We start from the raw sequence: 14,892 nt of genomic DNA, 5'->3' as shown, positions 1-14,892 counted from the left end.
ACTCCCAAATATACTTTATATAATTTAATTACCCCCTAAGACAATTGTTAAGAAATTAAATTCCTTAATGTTAAGATTATTTTGAGCTCCCAATAAATCCAGAGTGGCATTGCGATTTCACCTTAGTAGTTGGTCCAAGGGAGGAATAGCCTTCACAGATTTAGACATATACTCTATCTCATCTATAATTAAAACTATCTCACAGTTATTAGATTATTCATATTCTGCAAAACTGAAAAAATACTGGGAAATAATTAGTATGGATTTACCACACCTCAAACATATAAATTAGATATTGTAGATAATTCTATTTTATGGATATTAAAAAATCTCTTTACCACACATATTACACCAAGATACTTGAATAATTACATATTAAACATTATAAATACTTTCCAGAACTTCATATACAAGTATTCTAAGTATAAAGAATGGATTTTTGTACTATATCCTATAGCATACACACATGGTATTCTTCTATCATCTGATCCAGATAAAACATTTTACTTAAACAGAAAAGATTAACTTTCTGGTGTCAGATGTTGCTGGATAACAAGGTTATAAATCTAGCCTTTTTAATTCAAGAATTTGATTTAGATCAACCCCGTTGTTTGGAATTCCAGGCTTATATACAATATCTTTCTAACAGGCTTGACTTGTTATCTCCTACAGTTAATAAATCTATTCCTAAACTGATAGACTACCCAGTATTAAATATACAGCAGAAAGCTTCAAATAAAGGTAAACTTTCTTTTATTTACAAAGTCATGGGACAAGTAACATATAGTTGCTCAGGAAATTATTGGAATTACTTCTTTTATATTAATAATGAAACACCTAAAGAATACATACTGGAATCTGCTGGCAAAACAACTTATTCCTTAAAATGTAAACTTTATACTTAGAAATTCTTATACAGGTCCTTTTATATACCACAAGTTATGAGTAAAATTAACAAGAAAAATAATATATGTAAGAGATGTAATTCAATGATGAATGAGGACTAGGTACATATGTTGTTGGATTGTACAATACTAAATGATTACTGAAAACTTGTTAACAGTTTTCTACAAGCTTTATTTACTGATACATTTATATTATGTAAATCACTAATCCTCTTCAATACACCTATACCAAAATGTGTTAAGAAAGTTAAACTTCCTTTATTATGGTCCATTCTAGCAGTAGCTATAAAAATTATTACCAGAAATTGGATTTCAGAATCCCCTCCTTCTTTTACAGAATTTAAAAGTGTCTTAAAGGATGTTTGTCACTTAGAACTATGGACAATTAAATCGAACATCTAGGAAAACATCTTCTTATAAGATGTGGGTTACTCTACAGAGATTGTTGCAAAAAGAATCTGTTTCTTTATGAATATTAATCTAATTAAATATTAATGGAATTTTATGTGGATGTCTTTGTAAATACTTTAGTTGTTTTGTGTTTAAATACTTATTTTCTTATTGTCAACTACATGTAGTTTTTTCTAACACCATAGGTAAACACTGGAACTCACTACCTACCACTCTAAGTAGTATGTCATCACCTTTCCTCTTTAAACAAAAACTCAAACAACACCTAAAGACTCTCTGGCTATGCCCATGCATCAACCCTGATTAATCTTATGACTCTACTTATGAGCTTTACCTTCTCCTCCCCCTCCTACTCTCTCCCATCTGAAGAACTAGCTCTAAATACCTTTGTTAATTAGTCTCTGTTTCAATTTAATTAACAATTCTAGATGGTTGCATTTTTTTCTTTGCTTATATATATTTACTCTCTATGAATATCCTACTAAGTTTAACTCCCCTACTCCTATACTGTAAATAGAAGTAATATGTCCTCACTAGCATAAACTTTCTCATATATTTTTTGTTTGCACCTTAATTCTGTATGTACTTTTTTTACTAACCATTGTTTGCTTTCTTTTATTTAATAACTTGTTGTACTAACTTAAATGTGGAGCTTTTCTCCCCGGGCCTCTGCTGAAAATGGAAATATATCCAATTGGACTAGCCCGGTAAACAAATGTAAAATAAAAATGAAATAAATAAATAAATGTATCAATTATCAAATTCAGTTGGTTATATGTTAACATTAATAAAAGTATTTAAAAAAAAAGAAACAGTGATTCCATTTAATATATATACATGCACAGTGGAAATAACATACTGGACCTAGAGCGCTGCAAAATTGTAACACGTTATATATGAAAAAATATATATAATGTATCACTATCTAATGAGACAAGTAACCCTGAATACAGAACCTGCTGTGTATGATAAAATTGTAACAACTTATACAAAAATAGAATGTATAAAATATATCACTATCTAATGATGCAAAGCAGCCTTAAATGCAAGACGTGCTATGCATGAGTAGAGCTAAAAACTGTGCAATATAGCATAAGAAAAAAGTACATTATTTATGGCATAAAGTTAATTGTATTCTACCTCACAACTATGCTACAAACCAATAATTCCACTGTTTATGCTTGCTTCAGCCCCCTGCTATAAAACACGCTAAACGCGTGTTAGCGCGATTTAGCGGGGAGTTGCCACTGTTGCACACAAGAGCAGCGGCGGTTAAACAAGGTTAAACTATTCAGGCCATCTAAATTCCACTCTTCAAATTTTCCCTTAGAACTACCTTCCTCGAGCTGTACTGCTGATCTAACCAGCATATCCTATAACTGAAAAGTTCATCTCTACTTGATTCCCAAGTAGACTATTCTCTATCTGTAAAGCCTAGCACTTACTCCTACAGTACTTGCACCTTGATAAAAGCACTCTTATTATAGATAGTACCCACCAACCTAAACCCACTTCCCGAGTCCTTTGAAAGTCTCTTTATCTACTACTTCTAGTATGTCGAGGATCAGTTGCTAGTGTCCTCTCCAGCTCAACTGGTGAACCTGGGAATACTGAGGCAATGTTACAATTGCCTCATGTACACAGACAATCCTCTCCTTCTCCCACAAAACACAAATACATGCGAGAGATGCAACTATACGGCCAAACTGGAGGCTGAGCTCTCTCAACATAGGACTGGCAAGACCAGACAGGAGGAGAAGGTAACCACACACAATACATACCCAGTCACACATGGTACCATCACAACTTCAAATCATACACATACTCATACAAAGACATACTCGGAGGCTCTGATCAAAATTTACCAAAACAGCAGAGGCCACCAAAGCAGACACCCAAACAACTACCACCTCACGACCCAACACATGCAACACATAGACCACACAGTCAGAGTGTCAAATAGTCACTGCCCTTAAGGCCAAACAAAATGCCAGACACACTTGTCATTGGTGATTCCATAGTCAGACACACTGACGTCCCGCTCACCAGACTGAGTAAGGAGAAGGTCACAGTAAGCTGCCTGTTGGGCGCTAGAATCCGCCACATAATGCAAGCACTCAAGTCTCTCAACAGCAGGTACAAGTACGACTCAGTCATTGTCCACGCTGGTGTCAACGACCTGAGACGTACCTCCTTGGACTACATGAAAAGGGACATTGAGGAGCTCTCTGATTATGTAGCCCAGGCAGGTATGACCCTGACCTTGAACAGTATCCTACCTTCACCTAGAATGATGCCACAATACAGTGATAAGATGATCAGCTTTAATAATTGGCTTAAATTCTGGTGTCATTCAAAGGGGATCCAATGTCCGTCTGCCTGGGATGACATGCTGGACAAGCCACGCTGCTTCACAAGGGACGGCTTGCACCTGTCACCCCTGGGCTTCCGGATATTGGCAAAGGCTCTTGCCACCCCATAGTGCCTTTTTAGGCAAGGCTCAAATTCTAAACCTACCATCCTAGAACACCAAAAAGGAAAAAAACTAAGGGTAAGGCTGCTCAATGCCAGAAGTCTCAATCTCAAGATGCACGCACTCGAGGCCCTTCTCAATATGGAGAACATCGATGTCTGTGCTGTGACAGAAACCTGGTTCAAGGCTCCTGAGAGCACCCCAGCACTAACAGGTTTCACCTCATATCATCGTTCCGGCCCCAAATCCGGACAACACCAAGAAAGGAGGGTGTCCATATTCATAAAGGACACCCACACCTCAAGGTTGGTAACAACGCATGATGCATCGGAGACCATCCAGGTGCAATTAACCATGGCAAGACTGCTCTGCAAATTGTAGCATGTTACAGGCCACCCTCTCAAACTCAGGAACCTCACATGGCCTTCCTGAAAACATTGGAGGGGATAAATGTGTCTCCAAACACCATCATACTAGGTGACTTCAACTACCCTAATATAGACTGGGAACACTACTCAAGCCCGAACACTCTAACCCAAAGATTCCTGGAGTTCATAAACTCAAATGCCATGGAACAACTAGTCACCATCCCCACAAGAGGAGAAAACATACTTGATCTCATCATCACGAACATGGGATCAAAATGTTCAACACCGGAAGTATACCCCTCACTGGTGAGATCAGATCATAAACTAATCTCGCTGGAGGTCCTCATCCCGCCCCCACCTGAAACAAGAAAGATCACAGTGAAAAACTTCTCAAAAGCCGATTTCACACTTCTAGAAACTAGTGTGGTCTCCTTTAAGGCCCCTGAGCCAGTGGTAAACATTACTCAAACCGCTAAATCACTTACAAATGCCTTCTACCAGCACCTACAGGACTGCATGGATCAGGCAATCCCAAACAAAACTAAGACTCTCTGTACCAAAGGCAAGCGTCCAGTCTGGTGGACCCCAGCCATAAACAAGCTCTACAACAAAAGGCGGAAGCTACTACAAGATAGAGCAAAATCCTTGAAAGGTAAGACACCTTTGATCATTATAAGTAAAAAACTAAGAGCTCTCATAAAATCATCCAAGGCAAATTTTGAGAGAAAAATCGCCAAGGACTCTAAAGACAATCATAAGGCCTTCTTTAGCTATGTTAGAAACCTAGGAGGAAACTCCCAGATATGCTCAGAATTAGTTCAAAATGATGTGAAAATTACTGAACCTACACACATTGCCAACATACTGGCTGACAGGTTCAGTGCAAACTTCTCCCCTCCCCAGAAGGAGAGATATCTATTCCAGAGGATTGTAGCCCCCCAAACATCTCCAACGCCCAGGTGAGAACTGGCCTCACTAAGGCAAAAAACACAGCATCCATGGGACCGGATGGTGTCCCCGGCTGTGTGCTTCATGAACTCAGCGAAGAATTAAACCCACAGTTAGGACAGCTGTTTAATCTTAGCCTCACCTCAGGATACGTGCCCAAGGAGTGGCGCACGGCGACTGTGGTCCCACTTCATAAGGCGGTGCCTCCACAGACCCGGAAATTACCGCCCCATTAGCTTGACAAGCCTTATCTGCAAAGCCATGGAGAGGATCATAATGGAACTCATAAATAAAGACATAGGGAACTTGCAGACTTTGGATCCAACCCAGTTTGGCTTTGTCAAAGGCAGATCCTGCCTCTTAAACTTGGGTGACTTTTCGAGACAGTCACCAAGGCCACTGATGAGGAAAGGCAGTCCATACAGCCTACCTCGACCTGGCAAAGGCCTTGACACAATACCCCACTCAGGTATCATCGAAAACTCATCAGCTTGAATGTAAACCCATACATCACAAGATGGGTTGCAAACTGGCTAAGTGACAGAACCCACAGGGTCAGAGTTGCTGGAGCCATGTCAGACTCAAGCCTGTCACAAGTGGTGTCCCACAGGGCTCAGTCCTGGGTCCACTCTTGTTCGGCATCTACTTTTCTGAAGTACAAGCAAACACAGGAGGGTTATGGCTGACAAAGTTTGCAGATGACTGCAAACTGGGCCATAGTCGAAAACACATCTGACACAGATATCCTCCAGAAGGGCCTCACAGAAATGGATAACTGGTGCCAGAGCCATGGCCTGAAGTTAACGCCAAAAATGCATAGTCATACCCTTGGGAAAAACAAAGGTTACCTAGCTACCATATAGGTAGCAATCCACTGAGCACAGAAAAGTCATCAGGGATCTGGGGACCCAGGTTGACAGTAGCCTTTAAGTTTGACACTAATGTTGCTAAAGTAGTTAGGAAAACCTTCTATATCGCCCACCTGATAATGAAGGGATTCACATCTAGATCAAGGGAGGTCATCGTCCCCTGTACTCATCACTCATTAGACCTATGATTGAGTACAATGCGCCATTCGGAATGTATCTGACCAGACACCTGCTGCAGCTTGAAAGGCCCCAAAAGTTCCTCACCAAAAGGATAAAGGGTCTCAAAAATATGTCTTATGCTGCCCGACTGAAAGAACTCAGCTCTATTCAGTCTCATACCGCTTGCTCAGAGGTAACCTGTGCCTGACATATAAGGCCATGTCAAACCCAGATTTGATGAATATGCTTCACCTCAAAAATTCTAGATCCCTCAGAACCACAAGGCGGGAGACTTAAACCTTGACACGGTTATAAATAGAACGTGCTGGAGGGACAGATTCATCACCCAGAGACTCCCTATGCTGTGGAACAAAATCCCGGTACATGTGAGGCAGAGCACCTCGCTGGCCTTGTTCAAGAGGAATCTTGACCAATGGATGGGAGATCGCAGATATACCCCAGGGATTACTTCAGTGTCACTGCTTGACAGAGGCACAGCAAAATGATAGGCATAGTTTTTATTCAAACTAAAGGGGTGGCGAAAGCCACATAACTATGGGCTAGGCTTATAAATGCCCTTGGGCAGATAGCCTAGTATGAACCTATGAACCTATGAACCTATATAAGCACAGTGGAAACTACATACTAAAACTGCAGCAATGCAAAACTATGACAACTTAAGCATAAACAGAATTTAGCACTATCAAATAATACAAAGCTATCCTACTATACACGAGTAAAACTAAGAACTATGCACTAGGGCATTAGATAGTGATACATTATATACATTTTATTCATATATAACTTGTTACAATTTTGTAGCGCTCTAGCTTCAGTATGTTATTTCCACTGTGCATGTATATATATTACGTGGAATCACTGTTTCTTGAGGTAGGTTTTGCTTTTAGAAAAATAGTTAATGATGTCATTTATTAATTGGGTAATTGGTATAGAATTTTTATTGGTTGAAGTTCTTTTAAAAAGTCTTTGTACCAACAGAATATTGTCTGATGAAGCAGTTGTAAAACTGTGAAAGCGCTCACAAAACAAAGAATGTTTTATACTTCTCTGTTGGATTATTTCTGGATTGAACTTTGCTGTGCTTGTCCTGCCTTGGGTTGGATCATCAGTTTCTTTTCGTTTATTATGTAGAAATGTTTGTGTGTCCTCACCTCTACTATCTGAAACCAGCAGTTCATATTTATTATGTAGAAATGTTTGTGTGTCCTCACCTTTACCATCTGGAAGCAGCAGTTCATATTTATTATGTAGAAATGTTTGTGTGTCCTCACCTTTACCATCTGGAAGCAGCAGTTCATATTTATTATGTAGAAATGTTTGTGTGTCCTCACCTCCATCATCTGGAAGCAGCAGTTCATATTTATTATGTAGAAATGTTTGTCTGCCTTCACCTCTATCATCTAGAAGCAGCAGTTCATATTTATTATGTAGAAATGTTTGTGTGTCCTCACCTCCACCATCTGAAAGCAGCAGTTCATATTTATTATGTAGAGATGTTTGTGTGTCCTCACCTCCATCATCTGGAAGCAGCAGTTCATATTTATTATGTAGAAATGTTTGTGTGTCCTCGCCTCCATCATCTGGAAGCAGCAGTTCATATTTATTATGTAGAAATGTTTGTGTGTCCTCGCCTCCATCATCTGGAAGCAGCAGTTCATATTTATTATGTAGAAATGTCTGTGTATCCTCACTTCCATCATCTGGAAGCAGCAGTTCATATTTATTATGTAGAAATGTTTGTGTGTCCTCACTTCCATCATCTGGAAGCAGCAGTTCATATTTATTATGTAGAAATGTTTGTGTGTCCTCACCTCCACCATCTGAAAGCAGCAGTTCATATTTATTATGTAGAGATGTTTGTGTGTCCTCACCTCCATCATCTGGAAGCAGCAGTTCATATTTATTATGTAGAAATGTTTGTGTGTCCTCACTTCCATCATCTGGAAGCAGCAGTTCATATTTATTATGTAGAGATGTTTGTGTGTCCTCACCTCCATCATCTGGAAGCAGCAGTTCATATTTATTATGTAGAGATGTTTGTGTGTCCTCGCCTCCATCATCTGGAAGCAGCAGTTCATATTTATTACGTAGAAATGTTTGTGTGTCTTAGTGTAACTTAAACATTAAAAAAATGTTACTTTGCAGTTTAGAACTGATATACTGGAAGAAGATGATGTTAAACAAATGCATGCAGGATCTGTGTGAAGCTGTTGATAATACTGAGAAAGTTCTCTGAGGAAAAATTAAGGAAAGGAGGGTGGACATTGGAAACTGTTTTGAAATGTGAAAAAAAACATGGTGAAACACTTACCAAGTGTTATATTTGTGGCTGGTTATAGAGAGACATTAAGATATGCCAGCCTAAACTGTTTTTCTTATGTGGGGATTTTTCTCATTTAATTAATGATTGTGACAAGATACAATGTAATCAGTGTGAGTAAAAAAGGCAAACAGCAAGAAGGTGTGTGCCTGAATACAGACCATGTAGTAAAGGGACACTTTTGCATGGATTGTCAAGAACTAACAGTGAATATTGAAAAAGAATGGTAAAGGGAAGAAATACATGAGGGAATACAACAAGATGCTGGGGGGTCAGGGTGAACTAGGTGAAGAAAAAACTGTAGAAAAATAAAACATTTGGAGGGGAAAAATGAGAAGAGACAGCTGCATACAAGAACAGAGGTCAGGAGCCTTCAGACACTATGCCTTTGTATGCTCTCTGGGTATGTCCTTATGCACACTGGTAGTGAGTGCTCACAGACTCAGATGGTGCCAGTGTCAGACAGTGTACCTCTCCATGCTTTTTGGGTATGTCTTTATGCACACTGGTAGTGAGTGCTCACAGAACTATACTCCATAAGTGCAACACCAAGTACTCCTGCTAGGTGTCATCCAAATTACAAGCCAAATCTGCCAGCCCCAGAATGTGCAAGCCGGCAGCAGCTTCACACTTCTGTCCTGCCATGCCAGTTCATGGAGGTGACCAAGTCACTTGGTTTGCCTCCCACTGTAGTCAGGGCTTCATCACTCCACATCACATTGTTGGCATTTGCTCTTTGCCTTTCTTAAATTATAGAAATGTTTGTGTGTCCTCACCTCCATCATCTGGAAGCAGCAGTTCATATTTATTATGTAGAAATGTTTGTGTGTCCTCACCTCCATCATCTGGAAGCAGCAGTTCATATTTATTATGTAGAAATGTTTGTGTGCCTTCACCTCTATCATCTGGAAGCAGCGGTTCATATTTATTATGTAGAAATGTTTGTGTGTCCTCACCTCCATTATCTGAAAGCAGCAGTTCATATTTATTATTTAGAAATGTTTGTGTGCCTTCACCTCTATCATCTGGAAACAGCAGTTCATATTTATTATGCAGAAATGTTTGTGTGTCCTCACCTCTATCATCTGGAGGCAGCAGTTCATATTTAGTATGTAGAAATGTTTGTGTGTCCTCACCTCCATCATCTGGAAGCAGCAGTTCATATTTATTATATAGAAATGTTTGTGTGCCTTCACCTCTATCATCTGGAAACAGCAGTTTGTATTTATTATGTAGAAATGTTTGTGTGTCCTCACCTCCATTATCTGGAAGCAGCAGTTCATATTTATTATATAGAAATGTTTGTGTGCCTTCACCTCTATCATCTGGAAGCAGCAGTTCATATTTATTATGTAGAAATGTTTGTGTGTCCTCACCTCTATCATCTGGAAGCAGCAGTTCATATTTATTATGTAGAGATGTTTGTGTGTCCTCACCTCTATCATCTGGAAGCAGCAGTTCATATTTATTATGTAGAAATGTTTGTGTGTCCTCACCTCCATCATCTGGAAGCAGCAGTTCATATTTATTATGTAGAAATGTTTGTGTGTCCTCAACTCTATCATCTGGAGGCAGCAGTTCATATTTAGTATGTAGAAATGTTTGTGTCCTCACCTCCATCATCTGGAAGCAGCAGTTCATATTTATTATATAGAAATGTTTGTGTGCCTTCACCTCTATCATCTGGAAGCAGCAGTTCATATTTATTATGTAGAAATGTTTGTGTGTCCTCACCTCCATCATCTGGAAGCAGCTGTTCATATTTATTATGTACAAATGTTTGTGTGTCCTCACCTCCATCATCTGGAAGCAGCAGTTCATATTTATTATGTAGAAATGTTTGTGTGTCCTCACCTCCATCATCTGGAAGCAGCAGTTCATATTTACTACATGCTGAAACCATTACTTGTTGCTTCTCACGCACACTTTCATTTTCATTTTGAATCATCTCATTCTGTTCCCAATTATGTTTTTATTTATCACACACTTCTCGTTAGTCATATCCTCCATTATGTATCCTTGGTTATTCTTCAGAGTCATTATTATGTACAGTATTTTCTCTTTCATCTTTCTACCAGTCATCATCCAGAGATGGACAATCAAATCAAAAAATGTCTGCAGCACTACATTTTCTACAATGTACTTTACACTGCTTAACTGAATATCCCTCGTCTGCACTGTGAGAATGTAATTTACCACCTTTTTAAAATAGCATGATTTTATCTTTTCCAGTATCTCCTATTGTCCTTTCTGCATTTGTGGTAATAACATGAATGCACTCATATCTTACCATGTGTCTCTTATGGTAACTACAGTGTAACTCCTGAGTAATGCTATATCAACATTGTGAAAAAAATTAATAAGTGCTGGACTTCATCTGTTATTCAGGATATATCAGAGTTACTGTAGGTGTCAACATGATTATGTTATAAATGTAAGTTCCAGTCTCACTTACAGTCTTCCAGAGTAACCAGAGTGTAACATATAAATACTTCTTACAATGTAACCAGAGTGTAACATATGACTACATCTTACAATGTAACCAGAGTGTAACATATAAATACATCTCACAATGTAACCCGAGTGTAACATATGACTACATCCTACAATGTTACCAGCGTGTAAGATATGACTACATCTTACAATGTAACCAGAGTGTAACATATGACTACATTTTACAATGTAACTAGTATGTAACATATGACTACATCTTACAATGTAACCAGCGTGTAACATATGACTACATCTTACAATGTAACCAGAGTGTAACATATGAATACATCTTACAATGTAACCAGAGTGTAACACCAGATAAATCTTATATCTCCCCCATCGTAACTCTTTCTACTCATGTCAAAGGAAAAAACTTCAAAGACCAGTTCACATAAGGTTCAGGTATGGCACCCTTTATTACTTGCAGCAAGGAGACAAAACATGCAGATACAGGATTTTGCCTAAATTACTAGTAGGCAGTATGCTTCTTTTATACAATTCTATGAAATGTTACTTTGCTATGGTTGATGTAGTTAGACACAACTTTCTGTATTATTCTATAGAAAATGTTACTTAGATTTCCTGCTGACATGTCCAGATTTAAAACTCACTATGTGTTACATAGAAAATGTTACTTGGATTTCCTGCTGACATGACTGGATTTATGAAAAAACATTTGAGAAAAACAACCTGGCCTTGGGGCTTTATTTTTAGCCCACTACAAACTTTCTATTCTTCAATTGTGCAGTTCTAATATATATGTGTTACATTTCAAGGTACATTTCTAGCTTAGGTACAAGTAATGCTGACTACGGTTTATATTTTCAAGCAGCCTTTGTTTTCATTATCAATAGCTTCAGCAGTTATGTACTTTTCTCGTAGCATAAGCAGAAAATCAATAACTCTTTGTTTAAATCTCATGACATTAATAGAAATGAAACATCTATTATTATTTTCATGACATTAGCAGAAATCAAATGCTTTCCTGTTAATTTCCAAAGCATAAGCAGATCATAGCTGCCCGAACAAATGTAGACCAACCAAGAAAAAAATCCAGAACACACCCGTGGAGACAATAATTCAACTGCAGCAAGGTAATGGTAACAAGCAGGTTTAATACCAACACGAATCCTTCACAGAACAACTTGATGACAAGCGCTTTCGCCTGGACAATTCCAGGCTTTTTCAAGTCAGAGCAAGTTATCTTGTCATCAAGTTGTTCTGTGAAGGATTCGTGTTGGTATTAAACCTGCTTGTTACCATTACCTTGCTGCAGTTGAATTATTGTCTCCACGGGTGTGTTCTGGATTTTTTTCTTGGCAGATCATAGCTGCGCATATGACATAACAGGATTGGAATGTAGCTTCTGCAGATTTATGCAGTGTGAACAGAATAAATGTATTAACCCTTTTTAAACCTCGAATGCACTAAGCATGCATATTACTAATACATATTTTTCTAACATTTCCCCCCTTTTAATACTCTTATTCCACTTTCAAAATAAGCATAAACAATTGTTTCTTCCCCTAACCTCTTCCTGCTCAGGATTTGCAGTTAAGAGAGTCATTCAGTTTAAACTTATGAAAGCATTTTCAATTTTTCAATGATTCTTCAAGTTCAGCACCTTGGTATAAGGTTTCTGAAACTGACATGTCTATAAAGTCTTTAATCAGTCTTTTCATGCAGGGGATGCAGCAGCAAACACATACCACCAGTAGGATCATTCCTACACAGATGGCAATCAGGATGTTCATCAGGATACTGCCCCCCCCCAAACAATCTCTGGAAAAAGTCCGTCAATGGATTTGGTCCTGGTTTGGTCATAGCCAACACTTGCTGAATTACCTCAAGGTGATTGTCTATCTCATGTTTGTGGTCAGGAATATACGAACAGCACTCCTCCTAGATTAAAGCGCAAGTACCTCCTCTCGCCGCTAGGGTGAAGTCGAGAGCCATGCGGTTTTGAAGTACTACAGTTCTCATGGCAGTCAGTTCATCAGTCACCAATTCTAGAATGGAAAAGGTTGCATTGCTCATTATTTTGAGAAGTTTAAACAGTTTTCTCAGTTCCCAGATTGATTTCGTTGCTCCATATGCTGGCAGTATACTTGCCCACAAGATGATGGTATCACCCAAGTCCATATGCGACAGTCCATTTTTTCCTATGCCAACAGTGTGATGGTTTTTCCAGCCCGCATTGATCTGCCCCACTGGATTGACAGGCTTCTTGAGTTCTTGTCGAACATTTCAAATTTTCCTGTGAGGCAAAACTGCTGTGTGTCGTATGACTGGAACCAGGTACCCCAAATAACAACTGCCGGACCAATTCTCAGGTAACCACTTGTATGCTTTCCTACCACATACAAAATAACAGTCCTCTACTTTGGTAGTAACTTTACTGTGTCCTGGTTCTGGATGAAACATTTTTTTGTCAACTATAATCAGTTCTTTATAGAGGTCAGCATTATGTCTTACTTCATCAGTTGTCCTATGCATTAGTTCAAAAAATGAATCGTAGGTTGTGTTGCAATAGGAACCTGTGTTATCAGTTTTATTGTAGCATCTATAAGGAACAGTCACATTGCAATTGCTCCAACCCACCTGAACTGTATAATTTTTGTAAAAACACACAGTCCCCTTCTACGGACAAGTGCAATGCTACTTTATCTTGTGATGTAACATCTGATGTATTATAGACTAAATTTTCCCAGGTCTTGTTGGCTCCTAGGGGGACTGAAGTTAAAAATGACCCCCCCGTATCCTGTTGGCAAAGCTGTGCAAATCCAGCAATTCGAAACATTGAAAGCCTCAGCATACACATATTTGATTGCCCAGTAAGTGTTGAAATTTGGGTGCCACTCTACGTGCAACTCTCCACGTTTATTCAGTTCAGTTTGTGTGGCTGGGAAAAGGAATGGCCCCACAACAAAAAGATTATTGTCACTAGTACAGTTAACAGGATGATTATGAAATACTTCTGAGGAAATGGTTGTTCTGCATTCCTGTTTTCTCTGACTCTTCTGAGTAGTTTTATTTGGATTTTTCTGGATTCTATCATTTTTGCTTTTGACATGTGATCTTACTCTCTGCCCTAATAGGACTTTCAGCACCAATGGTTTCTTCACTGGGGTTGAGACGGATCAGTCCTATTGATCTGACCCCCCCCCCCCCTTTGTAGCCAGACTTTGTGCTGAGGGCCCCAATGGAGAGGTAAGATTTTTGTCCAGTTCAAAGTTCTGGGACTACCCCTCCCTTAAAGAATAACATCATGTATCCATAGTTTTGATTTGGTTTTTGGTGCAGAGGGTTAAGGCCATGAGTTGTAGTTCCTATGGTACAGGGTTTGAATCCCACAGCTCACATTTGCCTACTGTGTGACCTTGAGCAAGTCACTTAACCAGATATTGCTCTTGGGTCAGTCACAAAAAGGACTGTGTCTCCTACCTGATTAACAAATTGATATTATTATTATTACTACTACTATTATTATTATTAATATTATTATTAATTAATTAAACTGTCACCTTCCCATTTAGCTGTGAGATGTTCTTCCTTACTTAATGATACTATGTTTTCAAAGTTCTGTACCATCACCTCAGTGTTTACTGCTTTGAAACCTTCATCCTTACTTAATGGCATTATGTTTTCATAGTCGTCAAAGTCGTTACCTTTCTAAGGACTTACACAGGCCAGAGTGAAGAAGAAGGACCTTCTTGGGGTTCACCTCAAGCACAAGTCATTAGCTGCTCAGTCTAAGTGAGGTGAGCACTCTGACTCCTCTATAGCTCATTCTCACAGTGCTTTGCTTCTTTCAAAGCTGGGATATTCAACCATCTCCTCCCATCTAAAGGCTAAGAGGAAGCCAACTCTGTTTATTGTCATGTCACTCTCAAGCACTGCACCATGTCACAACCTGATATTACTA

The sequence above is a fragment of the Protopterus annectens genome, chromosome 3.part1 (assembly GCF_019279795.1).
Source record: "Protopterus annectens isolate FY-2018-M chromosome 3.part1, PAN1.0, whole genome shotgun sequence".
NCBI lineage: Eukaryota > Metazoa > Chordata > Ceratodontiformes > Protopteridae > Protopterus > Protopterus annectens.
Note: the sequence above shows the minus strand (reverse complement) of the source record.